Here is a 14498-nt window from a genome sequence, read left to right as displayed (position 1 = left end):
CTTACACTTTTTAAGTTTAAAACCATTACCCTTGTCCTAACACGACACTCCCAGATGAAGAGACCCTTCCCAGATTTCTTGCAGAGCCTCCTTTAAGTACTGGAAGGCTGCTATAAGGTCTCCCCAGAGTCCTCTCTTCTCCAGGCTGAACAACCCCAGCTCCCTCAGCCTGTCTTTGTATACGAGAGGTGCTCCAACCCCTTGGTCATTCTTGTGGCCCTCCTCTGGACCCACTCAAACAGCCCCCTCAAGAGCCAGCAGGCGGGGGGTGGAGACATCACCAGGATGGGGATGGGACATTACCAGGGCAGCTGACTTAAAGCAACCAAAGGGATAGTCCATACCATATGATGTCACACTCAACAATAGCATGGGGGAAAGGAGTGTGTGGGGGTTGGCTCTTGTTATGAAAGTGTCTGTCCTCCCAAAGATCTGCTATGTGTATTGAGGCCCTGCTACCTGGGAAATGGCCAAACATCGCTCATCGATGGAAAGTAGAGAGTAATTTCTTTTCTCTTTCTCTGTGCTTCCTCACAGTGTTTTGTTTTGCTTTGTTTTTTACTTTTTTTTTTTTTTTTTTTCCTCATTAAACCCTTTTTCAGCGAATGTGGTTGTGGTGAAGTTCAACTGCCCACCTGAGTAAAAACCACCACACAGATACAGAGGATCCAAGGCCCTCTATACTTGTATTGAAAAAGAGATATTGGCAGCATATGAAGGGCTTTGAGCTGCTTCAGAAGTGGTTGGTACTGAAGCACAGATCCTCCTGGCACTCTGCCTGCCAATGCTGGGTTGGGTGTTCAAAGGGAGGGTCCTCTCTACACATCATGCAACTGATGCTGTACTGAAGGGAATTTATCACACAACTCCAGGCTGGTGTGCAACTGAAGCGTTTATTGAGTATACATTATTGCATTTTATACACTTATCATCTCTGCATGTGCCAGTTATGCTACTTGGCAAGCTTGCTCATTGGTGGCTATACTAGCATTCACGCAACTATCACGTTCTTATTCTACTCATTGATTTGTTGTCATGTGGACCGCTCATGCTGGTTGTTTTCTCAACTCCTCAACTGTTACTTCTTCTTCGACCTTGTGCTACTTGTCTTGTATCTTATCTTGCATTTTTCTACTAGCTACTTTAGTTCTGTGTCTAGCAGATTCCACTGGCTTCCAAACTGAGCTCCCATAATTCCCCCTTTTTGTGTTTCTATGAGCCAAGCCGATTGCACTGAGCATAAAAGCATTTTTTGTAAGCATTGAAATAAGCATGGTATGACTAACAGAATCACAATTACCATAATCAACACTACAAACGCTCCTCTTATAAGTTCTCTCAACCATCTCCCTATTACCAGGCTTTGCAACCATGATTCCAACTCTCATGTGCTAGTTGTTTACTTGTCTGTGAGCTCCTTGAGTTTGGATAATTGTTGGTGAATTGACTGAGAATGATCACCTAAGTTCATACAACACATGCTTTCGAATTCGTCACAAAACATGACAAGGACTTGTCATGTTTTGACAAATGCTGTACCCTAGTGTACTTTTGTTCATTATAATATCATTATAATACCAAAACACACCTCCATCCCAAGAGCTACCCACCTCCAAGGTGCGACCACCCCTCACTGAGCATGCACTCTGAATTTCTCGGAGCCTATTACTTTAAACAGAGACGAGAGAACTTTTCACCAATCATAACTAAGATATGCTTGACTAGAGCTACTCAAGCTCCACCTAAAAGATAGAAAATAATATAAATTGGCCTAAGAGGGAGGGGATGTTAGGGAAGATACCACTGTCAGGGGAGATACCATCCTGAGGGAATCCAACATCCTTAGGACCCCCTGACTCCTGGGACCAGTCGATGGGCTGAGCCTCTCTTCCTTCCCCCCCCATTGGGACGCCTTTGGGTGAGATTTGAACACTTGGTTATAAATTTTTCTAGAGTCTTTGATCCTTTTAATGCACTAATTTCTAGGCTGCATACCTGTAACACCTGTGTATTTCATGCATGCTAGCATGCTTTTGCAGACAGTCACTATTGCTGGCAATCCAAAGAACCTGTATACCTGTTGCTGTAATAAATCACACTTGATTGCATTGTTATAGCTCTCATTAAGTGCAACTAGGGTAAGGGTGGTTATACGTTATTGGTGAATCCGTGACGGTGATAGTTCAGTGTTCTGAATCCAACCAGACCCCTAATGGTTAATGCGGTATTGGTGAATAGCTGACTGGGCCCCTAATGGTTGATGCATTATTGATGAATCTGACCAGACCCCTAATGGTTAATGTGTTATTGGTGAATCCAACTGGACCCTTAATGATTAATGTGTTATTGGTGAAATATGTGATTGTGATAGTTCAGTACCCTGAATCCGACTGGGCCCATAATGGTTAATCAGCTACACCCCTTAATGCGACAAGGTGCGAATTTGAAGTAGTTTATTAGGGACTGGGGTTTGTATGGCCAAATTGGTTAAAAGATCGGCTCGAGTGTTGCCCTCAGTGAAAATGTCTGGTAGCACAATATGACTGCAAACATATCACACAATACAGGTACAAACGTCGCTCAACAAGGAATAGGAGCTCTTTAAATTTTAAAAACAGCATCTCATTCTGAATGTGGTGTATTTGTGCCCTTTCTATTCGTTGTACTACTCCTACAGCATATTGCAAATCCGCCACAATGTTTAGTGGTTCATTGGACCAATTTTTAAAGGCCATGATAATAGCATGTAGTTCTATGATCTGGGGGGAGCCCTGTACCACATTGATCATGTGCTGCCATTGTCCAATTTTCTCCCATGTAACAACTGCTTTCCCTGTCTTTCCTTACCCATCAGTAAAAACAGTTTGGCCTTGTACTGGTTGCCTTTGATATAGTGGCTTTGGTTCAATTCTTATATTATTATAAAATGTGATCAGTTTGTGAGAGGGGATGTGTATGTCCACTCATCCAGTAAAGCCCGTGAGAGCCAGCTGCATTTCCAGGCTGTTTTGCAGGCACCAATCAAGATATTCCTTCACAATGGGAATTACAATGGCTTCAGGCTCAATTCCGGATATTTTCACAATTCTTTCCCTGCCTCTTTTTATTAACGCCGCAAACATCTCCACTCTTTTCGCTAGTGTCTTTGTGGGTTGGTGTGGCAGAAATACCCATTCCAACAAGAGTAATGGATCAGGGGCATTTGGATCCCATTGCACTACAAGAGCTAGGGGTTGCGGGTCTTGGTTACACAAATAAAGTTGAATAGGCAATCCTTCTGCTCATCAGTGACATTGCTGCTTCATGAGTTCTCCTTCTATGTGACTCAGTGCTGTCTTTGCTTCCTTTGTCAGTTGCTGAGGCGCGTTGATATCATTGTCACCTTTCAGGAGATCAAACAATGGGGATAATACTTGATTATTAATTCCACAATAGTTTTGTATCCAATTAATATTACCAATGAGCTTCTGTAGATCATTCAATGTCTTAACCTCTTGTGCGATGGTAATGCTTGGGGTTGAATGGTTTGTTGTAAGATTTTCCAGCCCAGGTATTTCCACGGTGCCTCTACTTGGATTTTCTCGGGGGCTATCCGCAACCCCCATGTTTGCAGTTCCTGTCTCAGCCTCTGAACAATTTCATGGGTTAATGATTCTGTAGACAATGCTATCAATATATCATCCATGTAATGATAAATATAGGTCTTGGGATATTGTTTTCTAATAAGGGCCAGGGCTTTAGCAACGTACGTTTGGCATATGGTTGGAGAATTCTTCATCCCTTGTGGAAGAACAGTCCAGTTATATCTATCCATAGGTTCGCTTTTGTTTATTTTTGGTACCAAAAATCCAAATCGCAGTGCATCCTTAGGGTGGAGCAGAATGGTAAAAAAACAGTCCTTGAGGTCAACAATAATAATATTCCAGTTACGCGGAATCATGGTGGGAGAAGGCAAAGCTGGTTGGAGAGATCCCATTTCTTCCATGACCTCATTTATTTTTCTTAAGTCATGTAGTAATCTCAATTTCCCACTCTTCTTTTTAATTACGAACATGGGTGAGTTCCATGGACTGGTGGTTGGGACTATGTGCCCTGCTTTCAATTGCTCCTGAACAAGTTCTTGTAATGCTGTGACCTTTTCTGCGGGGAACGGCTCTTAGAAGGAGCAGACTCTTAGAAGGGCATGATGTCCATACAGTGTACATAAAAAATATGTTTGGGTAAACAGTCTGTGTTATCCCTGGCTCAGGCCATCCATGGGATTGCTTTCACTCAAGGCCCTGGGTGCTCTTGGTGAGTAATGTAGAAAGATGGGGATGTCCCAGGTGCACCTCAAAGGGACTGCATTCACAGAGGGAACAGACCCTGATTTGAACTGTATGTTGCCAATTGCTATATTATGCTGTGTGTCATTGCTATGGTGTTAATGGAATTACAGGAGGAGTTACCCAGACTAATGAAGAATTAATCTTGATGGAACTGGGCAAGGGCAATGGTGATGGAACCAGACCTGGCTCCATCAGGCAACACTCCAACACCACTTTCTCCCATCCTGAAAGACCATTATGACAGATGGAGCCTAAACTCACGGACTAAACTCAACAAAATGAACAGACCTTTCAGAAGGATGGCCCATAGACTTAGTATGTTATATACATGTGCTATATCAAAGGACAGGAAAGGTGGTGGTTGTTGCAGGAAGCACGGCCGAAAGCACGACAGACACACAGTAGAGTCAGATCATGCTCCATTTTATTGCCCGAATAGCCTAACTTTTATAGAGAACTTAACAGGGGTGGACAGTGTTTCACACAAGATTATTGGTCAAGAGCACTCAGACAAACAACTATAAGAAAACAACCCCACCTGCAAGAAAACAACCCCTTGTGTTTAGCAGTCACATAGACCTTGTCCTTGAAGCCAGCTACTGGTAACAATATTTTTCTGAATTCCTCAATTGGGCGATGTGGGAACACTGTCATGGGAACTTCTCATAGTTGCCCTGGTAGCTTGGTTTGCTCAGCTACAGCAAGCCATGGGATTTTTGCTGTTTCAAGAAATCCCTCAACAGGTGGTGATTAATTGGGATGTACTGGAAAGTGTGGGACTGTGTTACTTTTACCCAGCTGGGCAACTAAACTCCACCACAACCCCTCTCACGCCCCCTCCTCAAAGGGAAAAGGGGAATAAATATGATGAAATGGGCTTAAGGGTTGAAATAAGGAAAGGGAGATCACTCAACTATTATTGTCACGGGCAAAACAGACTCAGCATAGGGAGATTAATGTAATTTATTGCCTATTACTAACAAGGCAGAGCAGTGAGAAACTCAAAACATACTAAAAACACCTTGCCCCCATCCACCCTCTTCTACCTCCTCCCCTTAGCGGTGCAGGGGAATGGGGGCTGTGGTCAGTCCCTGATGCTTTGTCTCCGCCGCTCCTTCACGCTCACTCTCTGCCCCTGCTCCAGCGTGGTCCCTCCCATGGGATGCCGTCCGTCCTGAACTGAGCCTGCAGGGGCTGCCCACAGGCAGCAGCTCTTCAAGAACTGCTCCCACACTACTCCGTATCACAGGGCCCATTCAGCAGTAAACTGCTCCAGAACAGGTCCCCCATTGGCGGCAGCTCCCCCCAGACCTCCTGCTTCTATGTGGGCTCCTGTCCACAGGCTGCAGCTCCGGCCTGGGGCCTGCTCCTGTGGGGGCTCTCCATGGGCTGCAGCCTCCTCCAGGCCACATCCACCTGCTCCACCAGGGGCCTCTCCACAGGCCGCAGGGGAACTACTGCTGCCTGCCTGGAGCACCTCCTGCCCTCTTGCTGCACTGGCCTTGGGGTCTGCAGGGTTGGTTCTCACTCCTCGCTCTCCCAACAGCTCTTGTAAAGCAGGTTTCTGGTTTTATTTATTTATTTTCCCTCTTTCTTAAATACGCTCTCACAGAGGTGCATAAAACTTCGCTTATTGGCTTGGCTATGGGCAGTGGCAGATCCCTTTGTAGCCATCTGGAACTGGCCCTTATCTAACATGCGGCAGCTGCTGGTCTCTGCTTACAGACACCACCCCTATGGCCCCCTGTTACCAAAACCTTGACACATAAACACAATACAGGAACCTGAGCATGATGTAGATTATTCAGCTTAAGTAATGGATATTGTCCTGGTTTCAGCTACAGTAGAGAAAATTTTCTTCCTTGCGGAAGGTATGGCATCGGTTTGGATTTATGATGAAAAATGGATTTATGATTTGTGTCAATAACACACTGACATCTTAGTTGTTGCAGAACAGTGCTTACACGGGGCAAAGGACTTTTCTGCTTCTCATGCTGGTCTGCCAGTGAAGAGGCTGGGGGTGCACAAGAAGTTGGGAGGGGACAAAACCAGAAGAGTTGATTGCAGCTGGCCAAAGGCATATTCCAGACCATTAGATGTGCTCAGGAATAAAACCTGGGGGAGTTTGCCATGTGAGCTGCCAGAACCAGGGGACTGGCAGAGCATCAGTTTGCACTTGGTAAGCAAAAGCATTGCGCATCACTCTTTCTCTTTCTCTTTTTTCTCTTTCTTTTTTTTTTTTTTTTCTTTCTTCTTTTATTCTTTTGTTTTGTTTATTTGTTTGTTTTCTTATTAAACCAACTTTACTACAACTTAAAAGTTCTCAGATTTTACTGTTTTCAGTTCACATGGTGGCACTAAACTAACAGCTGTGTGCGGTTTGGCTGCCTGACAGGTTCAACCAACAACAAAAGAGTCCTGACCCAGCCCTCAGTCCCTACAAGACCATCTTGCAACCCTGATCTCAGCACACTGAGCTCATGGAGAAACTAGCAAAGTAGGAAGACTTTGTTGTCTATTTCCTGGACATGTTCTTGACAGGCACTTTGGAATAAGACATTATTCCACTGCATTCAAGCAGTGCCCTAAGGAGATCCTGTCTGAGCATGGAAATGCTGTTCTGGAGGCCAGCTGTGTCACTCAAGTGCCCACTGCACGTCCCTGTCTGTGGTCCCAGCATGGCCACACAGCAGCACTGGCACCAAGCTGCAGGAGCAGCCAGGCCTTACACCACCACCAGCAGGGCTCAGAAGGAGAGTGTGGCAGTGGCGAGGGAGCAGCTCTGCATGGACCCAGCACTGGTGCTCCCTGGCTGTACTGTTGGGCCCCTTTTTTCCCCTTCACGTCTGCACATGGGCACCCCAGGAGACACAGAAAATATTTCAGTAGAGGGAGAAAAAAAAAGGTTTTAATTGATTTAAATAGAAAAGCAAAATGAAGAATGGCATTTCTTTGTGGACAATTTTTGTAAGAATAAAACTGAAAAACAAAAAGTAACAACTCAACAACATAAGACAAACTTGGCATACCATGCATAACATTTTGAGTGATTTGCAGAACAAAGAAAGAACTCTATTATGTACTAAATACACCTGGTCATCAGTTTCCACACAGCATCCTTAAGCTCTTTGTTCCTCATGCTGTAAATGAAAGGATTCATTACTGGAGGCACAACCGAGTACAGAATTGCCACCACCAGGTCCAGGGATGGAGAGGAGATGGAGGGGGGCTTCAGGTGGGCAAACAAAACAGTGCTGATAAACAGGGAGACAACAGCCAGGTGAGGGAGACACATGGAGAAGGCTTTGTGCTGTCCCTGCTGCGAGGGGATCTTCAGGACAGCCCTGAAGATCTGCACATAGGACAGCACAATGAAAATAAAGCACCCCAACAATAGAAGTTACTATAGCAGTTACTACAACCATAACAGCTTCCCTTAAGTAGAAGTCTGACTGGGAGAGCTTGAGGATCTGGGGGATTTCGCAGAAGAACTGGTCCAGAGCATTGTCATGGCCGAGAGGCAGTAAAAATATATTGGCAGTGTGCAGGAAAGCATTGAGAAAGCCACTGCCCCAGGCAGCTGCTGCCATGGTGGCACAGGCTCTGCTTCCAAAGAGGCTCCCATAGTGCAGGGGCTTGCAGATGGCAACGTAGCGATTGTAGGCCATGATGGTGAGAAGGGAAAACTCTGCTGAAAATAACAAGAGAAGCAGAAAGATCTGTGCAGCACATCCCCAGTAGGAAATGGCCCTGGTTCCCCAGAGGGAATTAGCCATGGCTTTGGGCAGAGTGATGGAGATGCAGCCCAGGTCAATGAGGGCAAGGTTGAGGAGGAAGAAATACATGGGGGTGTGGAGGCGGTGGTCGCAGGTTACAGCGGTGAGGCCGTTGCCCAGGAGGGCAGCCAGGTAGATGTCCAGGAAGAGCGCGAAGTGCAGGAACTGCAGCTCCCGTGTGTCTGTGAAAGTCAGCAGGAGGAACTCAGTAATGGAGCTGCTGTTACACATTTACTCTGGGCAAGGGAGCATGACAAAAAGAAAAAAAGACAGTGCAGTATTTAAGGACTTTGCTGACCAAAATGCATTGCAAGTTTCATAGAACACCCTCCCACACAATATTCTAGAGTTTCTAGAATAACTCTATAACTTTCTAGAATAACTCTATAACTAGAGTTGAAGCTGGCTGTGTCTGTGAGAGAAAATAAAAAGGTTTTTTTTTAGATATGTGAATGGAAAAAGGAGAACTAAAGAATACATAGGGCCGCTCCTTGATAGGGAAGGACTCCTCACAGACAATGACATAGGCAAAGCAGAGACGCTTAACGCCTTCTTTGCCTCTGTCTTCAATGCCGATGATGGGCTTCGGGACCCAGGGTGCCCTGAGCTGGAGGACCGGGACGGTGGGGATGACAAACTCCCAACCGACCCTGAATGTGTGCGGGATTTGCTACTCCACCTGGATCCCTACAAGTCCATGGGTCCGGATGGGATTCATCCCAGGATGCTTAAAAAGCTGGCTAACGTCATTGTGGGACCTCTCTCAATTATTTTTCAATGATCTTGGGAATCTGGAGAGGTCCCAGTACACTGGAAACTGCAAATGTTGTGCCAACTTTTAAGAAGGGCAAGAAAGAAGACGCTAGCAGTCACAGGCCTTTCAGTCTCATGTCAGTGCCTGGTAAAATTAGGGAGATGATCCTTGAATTTATGGAAGCGCACCTGGGGGACAATGCAGTCATTGGTCTCAGACAACATGGGTTCATGAGGGGTAGGTCCTGCCTAACAAATCTGATTTCCTTTTATAATAAGATCACCCATCTAGTCAACCAAGGGAAACCAGCTGATACTATCTTTTTGGACTTCAGAAAAGCTTTTGATACGGTTTCCCATAGGATCCTACTGGACAAAATGTCCAGCATACAGCTAAACAAAAACATCATCCAATAGGTGAGCAATTGGGTGATGGGAAGGGCTCAAAAGATTGTAGTAAGTAGGGCCACATCTGGCTGGCGGATGGTCACTAGTGGGGTCCCTCAAGGCTCCATTTTAGGGCCAGTCCCCTTCAATGTTTTTATAAATGATTTGGATGTAGGACTAGAAGGTTTTTTGAGCAAATTTGCTGATGACACCAAAGTTGGAGGAGTTGTAGACTCGGCTGAGGGTTGAAGGGCCTTGCAGAGAGATCTGGACAGATTGAAGAGCTGGGCAATCATCAACCACATGAAGTTTAACAAAAGCAAGTGCCGGGTCCTGCACCTGGGACCTGGCTATAATAATAACCCTGGCTATAAGTACAGACTGCACAACGAGATGCTGGAGAGCAGCCCCACAGAGAGGGAACTGGGGGATGTGGCTGACAGCAAGTTGAATATAAGCCAGCAGTGTGCCCTAGCAGCCAGGAGGGCCAACCATATCCTGGGATGCATCAAGCACAGCATCGTTAGTTGGTCGAAGGAAGTGATTGTCCCGCTCTACTCTGTGCTGGTGCGGCCTCACCTCAAGTACTGTGTGCAGTTCTGGGCACCACAGTACAAAAAGGACATGAAACTGTTGGGGAGTGTCCAGAGCAGGGCGACAAAGATCAGGAAGGGCCTAGAGGGGCCATATGAGGAGTGGCTGAGGTCACTGGGCCTGTTCAGCCTGGAGAAGAGGCGCTGAGGGGGGAATCTCATCACAGTCTACAATTTCCTTGCGAGGGGGAGTGGAGGAATGGGCACTGGTCCATTCTCTTTATTCACGAGTGATAGGACCCATGGGAATGGTGTCAACCTGAAGCAGGGGAGATTTAGGTTAGACAGCAGGAAGAGGTTCTTCACAGAGAGGGTGGTTGCACACTGGAACAGGCTCCCCAGGGACATAGTCACTGCACCAAGCCTGTTGGAGTTTAAGAAGCATTTGGACTGTGCACTTAGTCACATGGTCTGAATTTTTGGCTAGACCTGTGTGGTGCCAGGAGTTGGACTCGATGATCCTTGTGGGTCCCTTCCAACTCAGGATATTCTATGATTCTATGATTGGGATACACATTGGCGAAAAGTCACTTGGTTAGTCAACACTAGGGGATGTGCCAACTGAGCTGGACCTGCCCAATCAAACTTGTTATGTACTGAAGAAGGAGACAAAGTCCCCATAATGCACACAAAAAAACATGCTGGGGAAGGCAAGGCAGTCTGGGCTATTTCTACCTTAGCCAAAGGCAAACCCATTTGTGGGATTGCTTTTGCTCAGGGATCTTGATGCACTTGGTAGGTAATGTAAAAGCATGGGGAGGTCCAGTGTGTACTTAAAGGGGATTTAATATTGAGTAAGAATAGCCCACTGGTTGAATTGTATTATGTTAATTATTATCTAATACAGTATGTCATCATGATTGTGATTGCTATATGCTAATGTCCCATTAATGGTATCACAATAAGTCCTGCAGATAACAACGAATGAATATTAATAGAATTGGACAAGCACAGAGGTGTAAGGGAACAAGAGCGAGCTTCAGCATGCAATGATCCAACACTACACACCATCTCTTATGCCCTGAAAGACTGCTGAGACAGATGGAGCTTGAAGTCAATAATAGACTAAACAAAGTTAGTGAACATTTCATATACATTTATGAAGGTGGTGACTAATTGGAATGCATTGGGAAGTGTGGGACCTAAGCATGACACAAATGGAATGTAATAGGAGGTGGATATTGTCCTGGTTTCAGCAAGGATAAAGTTCATTTTCTACCTAGTAGCTGGTAGTGTGCTGTAGTTGGGATTTCAGATGAGAAGAATGTTGATAACACACCGTTTTAATAGATGTAGAGCAGTGCTTACACCAAGCCAAGGACGTCTCAGCTTCTCACTCTGTTCTGCCAATGGGCAGGCTGGGGGTGCAGCAGGAGCTGGGAGAGGACAGACCCAGAACAGCTGACCCAAACTAGCCAAAGAGGTATTCCATACCATCTGATGTCATGCTAAACAATATATGGGGGTGGCTAGCCAGGGGGAGGAGGGCCGGACTGTTCAGGGTTAGGCTGGGCATTGGTCAGCAGGTGGTGAGCAATTGCATTGTGCATCACTTGTTTTGTACATATTATTATTATTATTATTATTATTATTATTATTATTATTATTATTATTATTATTAATCTTTTCTGTCCTAATAAGCTGTCTCTATCTCAACCCACAGGCTTTCATTTCTTTTCTAATTCTCTCCCCCAATCTCCCCCAGATTGTGCAGTCCCATGCAGATGATAACAAGAACAGTTGTTGTCTGCTTCTGCAAGAGCTGCCGTAAAGAGAGCTCTTGGTCCAGCACTTCCCTCACAGACCCCCCGGGGACTTTAAGCCTGTGTCCTACACTCCAGAAGAACCCCAGAAAACAGAAGAGCAAGGAGCAACCCCTTGGCTCTATTTCTCACAGCAGCTTTGGACAAGGTGTCTAGGCTGCTGGGTTTCCCCTGAGAAGCCTCTTTTGTTTCTGTGGTGCTAGCAGGGATGCAATGGGCTGCACAGTGCCTGCTGCTGCCTGCAGCCACAAGGATGCCACTGTAGGGACAAGAAGACTGTCACCAAGGTACACGAGATCTCAGGGCTTACCTAGATACAAGAAGCACAAGGGAACAAAGTGGAAGCCAATAGAAAGCAGCAGTGAAGAGGCCACGCCCTGCTGTTGCCATGGCATTGGCTCCAGGGAAGCAGCAGCCACAACATGAATGCAGCAGAGAGGCAGAGCCCAGCGGGCAGTGAGGGGCAGCCCCGAGGGCCACTGGGGCTGCTCCTCCATGTGGCAGCTGGGCTTTTGGCCCTGAGCCCCTCCTGTGTGCTGGGGCTATTTCCCCAGCTCCAGAGAAAGGAAGAAATGGAAGCTGAGATCTATGAAGTTCACCAGGTTTCTTCAGTAGTTGTATGTAGAAAGGAAGCCAGCTTCTATAGGTAAATAACTGCCAAGAAGGAGTCTAAAAATAACATTACTTAATCAAAAGCAAATTAATTAGATAAAAATAATAATACAGTAATTTAATAACAGAAGAAATCTTAAAAAATTCTGAGAAAAGATGGGATTTCTAATTATAGGCATATTATTATAGGTGAATTTGCTGAAGATATTTGTATTCAAGTAGTCTCCTCACTGAATCCCTTAGTTCCTGTTTTCTCATACTATAGATGAGGGGGCTCACTACTGGAGGCACCACCGAGTACAGAAGTGCAACTACCAGGTCCGGGGATGGTGAAGAAATAGAGGGGGACTTCAGGTAGGCAAATATGCCAGTGGTGACAAACAGGGAGACCTCCCAGATGGGGGAGGCATGTGGAAAAGGCTCTGTGTCGGTCCTGCTCAGAGGGCATCCTCAGCACCACCCTGAAGATCTGTATATAGGACAGCACAATAAAAACAAAACAACAAAACGCTAAAGAAAAATTAAGTACAAGTGCCCCAACTTCTCTGATGTAGGCATCTGAGCAGGAGAGCTTGAGGATCTGGGGGATTTCACAGAAGAACTGGTCCACAGCATTGCCTTGGCAGAGGGGCAAGGAAAATGAGTTGTCTGTGTGCAGGACAGCATTGAGAAAGCCACTGCCCCAGGCAGCTACTGCCATCTGGGCACAAATTCTGCTGCCCAGGAGGGTCCTGTAGTGCAGGGGCTTGCAGATGGCAACGTAGTGGTCGTACAACATGATGGTGAGGAGGCAATACTTTGCTATAACAAAGAAGAGTAAAAAGGGGACTTGTGCAGCACACCCTTGATAGGAGATGGCCCTGGTGTCCCAGAGGGAATTGGCCATGGCTTTGGGGAGAGTGCCACCACAGATGTGCTCAGATGGAACACAGGCTGAGGAGGGCGAGGTTGAGGAGGAAGAAGTACATGGGTGTGTGGAGGTGGTGGTCACAGGCTACGGCAGTGAGGATGAGGCCATTGCCCAGGAGGGCAGCCAGGTAGATGCCCAGGAAGAGCCCAAAGTGCAGGCTTTGCAGCTCCTGTGTGTCTGTGTATGCCAGGAGGAGGAACTCGCTCATAGAGCTGCTGTTTATCATTCTCTGACCTAGGAAATTTCTGTCTGTTGAAGAAGAGAAGGCACAGAAAAATTAGAACAGACTTCTCAGACTGAGAAGTGGCAGTGGGAGCAGGGGCTGCTGTGGGCTCCAGAGGAGTCCTTCCTGCTGCGCAGCAGGAGGGAAGCAGGAACATGGGGGAAACTCAAGTTCAGTCCACCTGTCAGGTCAATGAGATTTGCAGTGCTGTTGAAAAAACTCATATGAATGCAGAGCAGAGCTGCAGATGCCACTGCTGAATACTCCTGTTCTCAGCTGCCCTGTGTCACCTCTCTGAGAGCTGCAGGACTATCCCACTCGGGAGTTTCCCTGAGAAGAAACTGGAGACAACTGAGCGCAGAGATGCCCCAGTACTGCTGTTCAGACGCTCCAGGTTACTGATAGGATAAAATTATTGCCACCTCTGTACCTCGGGAACTATCTCTTTATCTCTTAGAAACTATTAATAATTACCCACTTTTACACTCTTTTCCTTTTCTCCTCAGGGGGTAAATCTATGGACAGTGGGGGATGCTTTTCGCCACTTCTTCACTCTCCCTTTCTCTTTCACCTCCCCCTTCTGCTCCAGGCCAATTACACTAGCTCTACAAACCTTTGAATATCCTTGGGATGGTCCAATTGTGTTGTCTTCTGAATCTGTTTCAACTTTTGTTTAAGGATGAACAACTATTTAAGAATGCCCTCCAGAGACCTGCCCCAAGGCAGGAGAGTGAGGAGTGGCAGGGAGCATGGGAGGATATGGGCAGGGAACCCAGAGCAGTGGGCACCTCCAAAGCTCTGGAACTTCACCACTGAGCACATGCAGAATCCTTAAAAACTGTAGAAATGCTTGAAAAGGAGGTGTTATCACCTTGACAATTCCAAAGGGACATAAATCACTGGAATGTTCTGGGACTTGGTCTGTGCTTATGGAGCCTCAGTCAGTGCCACTCCAACCCCTGTGACAGACCCTGCAGCTACTCCAACACCCCTGACATGTCTTGCAGCCCCTCCAGCCCCTATGACAGGCCCCAGGTTTAGTCTGGGGACGAGACCAGACCCCCCCAAGTCTGCTCTTGCTAGGCCAGAGAACCAACCTCTGCAAGTATCCATTGCCACTATATGCAGGAGAAATGGTTGTCATGGCAACAAA

The 14498-nt window shown here is 46.4% G+C and overlaps 2 pseudogenes; both read right to left on the bottom strand.

Annotated features, from left to right (window-relative positions):
- Window positions 1-7410: 7410 nt before the first annotated feature.
- Window positions 7411-7996, bottom strand: LOC137848912 (olfactory receptor 14C36-like; annotated as a pseudogene).
- A 2061-nt stretch (window positions 7997-10057) lies between these two features.
- Window positions 10058-12990, bottom strand: LOC137848911 (olfactory receptor 14C36-like; annotated as a pseudogene).
- Between the last annotated feature and the right edge of the window lie 1508 nt (window positions 12991-14498).

This window comes from Anas acuta, unplaced genomic scaffold (genome assembly GCF_963932015.1).
Source record: "Anas acuta unplaced genomic scaffold, bAnaAcu1.1 SCAFFOLD_56, whole genome shotgun sequence".
In the NCBI taxonomy this organism is placed as follows: Eukaryota; Metazoa; Chordata; class Aves; order Anseriformes; family Anatidae; genus Anas; species Anas acuta.
The sequence above is the reverse complement of the archived record's forward strand: the minus strand, read 5'-3'. Positions and strand labels throughout refer to the sequence as shown.